Consider the following 5,103-nt stretch of genomic DNA (forward strand, 5'->3'; position numbering starts at 1 on the left):
GTAAGGTCAAAGGTCCCCAGGTCCTGATGGACTTCATCCAGAGGGATCAGTGCTGAGGCCACAATTATTTACAATCTACATTAATGACTTGAACAAGGAAAGTTAATATACGATCGCTGAGTTTGCCGATGACACAAAAATAGATGGGAAGTCAAGTGATGATGTTGACATAGTCTGCAGAGGGATTTAGACTGGTTAAGCAAGTAGGCAAAAACTTGGCAGATGGAACATAATATGGGAAAATATGACGTTATGTACATTGGCAGGAAGAACAAAGGCGTCAAATATTACTGAAATGGAGAAAGACTGCAGAAAGCTACACAACAAAAGTATTTTGGAGTATTTGGCTATGAATCCCAAAAACTAGCGTTTAGTTCAATTGTTTACAGGGAAGGCAAATGTAATATTGGCCATGATTTAAAAGGAATGGAGTATTTCCTCTTGTGAGAGAATCTCGGACCAGAGGGAATAATCTCAGAATTTAAGATGGAAATAAGGAGGTATTTCTTCTTAGAGTGTACTGAATCTGTGAAACTCTTACTATGAAGGGCTGTTGAGGCTCGGTCATTAAGTACGCGCAAGGCAAAGAGAGAGATTTTTAATCGGTAAAAGGAATCAAGAGTTACGGGAAAAAAGATAAGAAAGCGGAGTGGAGGATGATCAGATCATACATGATCTCATTAAATGGCAGAACAGATTCAATGGGCTTAATGGCCTACTTCTGCTCCATCTTATGGTCATCCTAGAGCCTTTTAAAATGTTGCTAGTAAGGTACTTGATGTGTTAATTCTAATTTTCCAAAATTCCCTAGATTCAGGGATTTAGATTGGAAGATAGTAAATGCACCTCCTTTATTCAAAAATTCAGAGACACAAGGTTGGAAAGGCCAGTTAGCTTAACATCTGTCTTTGATAATAGTTTCTAACATTTCCATAGGGAGCTTGAATAAATCCAAGATAATCATGCACAGTCAACATAATTTTAAGAAAGGGGGAATCATTTTGACCAATTTACTGCAGTTCTCAGAAGAAGTAATGAATGTTGTGGAACGAGCAGATATACTACTTAGATTTCCAGAAGGCATTTGATAAGGTGTCACAAAGTTTGTTATGAAGAATAAAGTTGAGTGATATAATGAGCATTATATTACATAGACAAATGACTGGCTAGTTAATAGGAAGTAGACAGTAAGCATAAATGGGTCATTTTCTGGTTGGCATTATGCAATGAATGGTGTTCCAGAGGGATCACTGCCGGTGCCTTAACTTTTTGTAATTTATATAAATAAGTTGGATGAAGGGACGAAGAACCTTAAAGGTATGATTGCTAAATTTACTGATGATACTATTGTAGTAAGTTGTGAAGAAGACATCTGGAAACTAAGAAGGGATAGGTTAAGAGAGTAGACAAAGACCTAGCAATTGAAGTACAAAACGTGAAGTTGTCCATTTTGGCAGGAAGAATAAGCAAGCATATTATCTAGATAGGGAGAGATTGTAGAGCTCAAAAGATGTTAAGGCATCTATGTGGACCATCCCTGGTGGCCTAATGGTTAGGATTCGGTGCTTTCACCACCACGGCCCAGGTTCGATTCCTGGTCAGGGAATCAGGTTCAAGGGGTGGCACGGTGGCTCAGTGGTTAGCACTGCTGCCTCACAGCGCCAGGGACCCAGGTTCGATTCCAGCCTCGGATGACTGTCTGTGTGGAGTTTGCACGTTCTCCCCGTGTCTGCGCGGGTTTCCTCCGGGTGCTCCGGTTTCCTCCCATAGTCCAAAGATGTGCAGGCTACGTGGATTGGCCATGCTAAGTTAACCATAGTGTTCAGGGACGTGTATACTAGGTGGGTTATGGGGGATGGATCTGGGGCGTGATGCTCCGAGGGTCGGTGTGGACTTATTGGGCCGAAGGGCCTGTTTCCACACTGTAGGGATTCTATAATTCATCCATTAGTGCAAAAGGTTTGTATGCAGGTACAGCAAGTAATTAAGAAAGCTAATAGAAGATTGTTTTTTCTTGTAAGGGGAATTGAACACAAAGATGGAGGTTATGCTTCAGTTATACAGGGCATTGGTGAGATGACATTGAGTACTGTGTATAGTATTGGTCTCCTTATTTAAGGAAAGATGCAAATACGTTGAAAGCAGTTCACAGTTTACTAGACCCTGGAACATACGAGCTGTCTTATGAGGAAAGATTGGACAGGCTAAGGTTATATCTGCTGGAATTTATATGAATAAGAAGCAAACTAATTGAAAACACAAAATATGAAGGCATGGATGTGGAAAGGAGATTTGCTCTTGTGACAGAATCTAGATCTCAGGATCAATATGGAAAAATAAGGGGGCATTCATTTAAGACAGGGGAAAAATTTTCAGATGGTCCTAAGTCTTTGGTACTCACTTCCCCAAAAGGCGGTGGAGGCAAAGTCCTTGAATATTTAAGGCAGAAATGTATAAATTCTTGGTAAGCAACAGCTGAAAGGTTAAGTGGGAATGTGGAATTGAGGTTCCAATCATATCATCCATGATCTTAAGCGACAGAGTAGGCTCAAGGGGCTCAATGGTCTACTCCTACTCCTAACTCAGTTGTTATGCTGGAACTTAGAAGAATTGAAAAGTTCTGCGCTTATGAGGTTAAGTCTCATTACAAAAGTTCAAATGTTACTTATTGTAGGAGATCCAACTGGATTTTAATTGATGAATCAATTTCACAATTGCTTTTTTATACCTTCATTAGACTTGAAAAACTAAATTCACACTAGTGAAATGTCACTTCTCTCACCATATTAACTACACAATTCATGTTGCCAAATACTAAACGACTGAGTGGGGATAGATCTTACTATTCTAAGCTTGTGTGAAAATTATTCTATATTTTTATGATAGCAAAATAATGGACTGGATTAATATGAAAGCAAGCTGAAAATTTAAAATAAAAACGATGGATAGCAGGTGCTTTTAACTTTTTTTTGTGTTTATACCAATGTGATTGTCAGCATAGAGCCACTTCTGTCGATGCATGCCAAAGATTCCCCTTGACTTGGCATCACATTTTACCTGCCATCAGGATAGAGAGGTCTATGCCAGAGATTGCTAGACGTCTGTAGGTTGCTTTCTTCAAGGTTGACAAGTGCCATTGCTACGCTGCTGACCACAAGACTTAGCCAACATTTCACTGTTTCACAAAAGGTCATATTAAACGGCATTTGCCACTGGTCAGCTCAACTTCACAGTTTATCACAATCTGTTTATTCCACTTCCAACTACACAGTTTTCAATCCCTCCCAAAGTCTAGCAATAAACTTAATGTTTCTTTGGTCAACAGTTCCAATCATTGGTGTACTGAAAATACAACGACAAAGCTAGAGTGTCAATCCCTGTTCATGCTAACACATCTATCTTTCAATAGTTTGATTTTGCAACTTCTGATCAACTTCATACACCCTTTCAAACCCTGTATAGCAAATCTTAGTAGCACAACTATTGAAATATAGCTTAGGATTGATAGATGAATTTTCCCTTACCCATGGGTTCAGTTGTGTACGTTAATGATCCAGAAATGAATGTTGGAGGTATGATCAGTACATTCACTTTGACAAAAATTGGCATGGTAAATAGCAAGGACAAAAGCCTTAGACTACAGGACAATATAGACAGCTGGGCTGAACAGTGCAGATGATATTTAATCCTGGAAAGTGAGAAAAGTACATCTTAGGAGGAAATACAAGGCAACAGAGTACACGTCAAATGGTAGGACTCAATGAAGATTAGAGGATTGACACTAAAGGGCACGTCCATACAGTCTTGAAGACAGCAGGTCAGGTAGTAAAAAGGTGGCTAAGAAAATATATGGGATACTGGACTTTATTAGTCAAGGGACTGAATACAAGAGCAAGTTGGATAATGATGGAGCCGTTTTTTTAAATATTAGTTAAGCCACGACTGGACACTGTGTGCAGTTCTGGTATTCACACTATAGTAAGGACACGACTGTACTAGGGAGAGTGAAGAGGACATTTACCAGGGGCTCCAGCAATTCAACTACAGAGGGAGATTTCCTCAAAGCAGAAAGCAACTGTTTGAAGTGTACAAAATTATGAGGGACACAGACAGGAAGAAACCTTTTTCCCCTTGGTTGGTGGGTCAATAACCAGAGGAGACAATTCGAAGTTAAGGAGGTGGTTTAGAGGAGATTTAAGGAAAAACATTTTCACCCAGATGGTGTGTATTTGGGACTCAAAGCCTAGAAAGAGGTGGTAAAGGCAGGAACCCTAAAGACATTTGAGAAGGACTTAAATGAGCATTTGAAATGGCATAGCATACAATGTAACATGGCCAAATGCTGAAAAATAAGATTAGAACAGATAGAGATTTGATGATCAGCACAGGCGCGTTGGGTCCAAGAGCCTTTTTCTGTGTTGTAAAGACTAAGTCTATTGTCTTTTCAAACACTTCTTTTACCTCACTCAAAAGCTAGCAGATTTCTTTTATTTAAAATTCTCCACATATTTCATAAAAAGATACTCTACAAGAGAAAGATTAATGTTTACCATGACAGATAATCAGATATAACCAGATTCTGCGCTGCTTCTCTCTTCATAGATGCTGCCTGATTGGTGACCATTTCTAGCATTTTCTTATCTTGGGCATATCAGTATATTGTTTCCATTGTTGAATACTTCATAGTAAATACCTTAACTTGTTCTTCAACGCCACATTATACAAGTTATTTGTACATTCAAGTTGTGCTAAATACAATGCACTCAAATGAATTGCAGCATTGATTTACATGAACAATTAAGATGAATAACAAACCAAAACAAAATACAAATTCTGCACACCGTTATCTCTGCAATTCTACACATAAAACAAAGTGGTTTAAATGTTGTAGGTCATAAGGCTGCTGAGCTGATTAATAAGTAGATCTGTTCTCAAACTTGATTATGCCTTCAGATTGCTTGCAACAATTGCTGAATCAAACGCTCAAAATTTTTCAGATAACAAGGTGTAGAGCTGGATGAACACAGCAGGCCAAGCAGCATCATAGGAGCAGGAAAGCTGACGTTTTGGGCCTAGACCCTTCTTTCTGAAGAAGGGTCTAGG

The sequence above is a fragment of the Rhincodon typus genome, chromosome 19 (genome assembly GCF_021869965.1).
Source record: "Rhincodon typus isolate 14 chromosome 19, sRhiTyp1.1, whole genome shotgun sequence".
In the NCBI taxonomy this organism is placed as follows: domain Eukaryota; kingdom Metazoa; phylum Chordata; class Chondrichthyes; order Orectolobiformes; family Rhincodontidae; genus Rhincodon; species Rhincodon typus.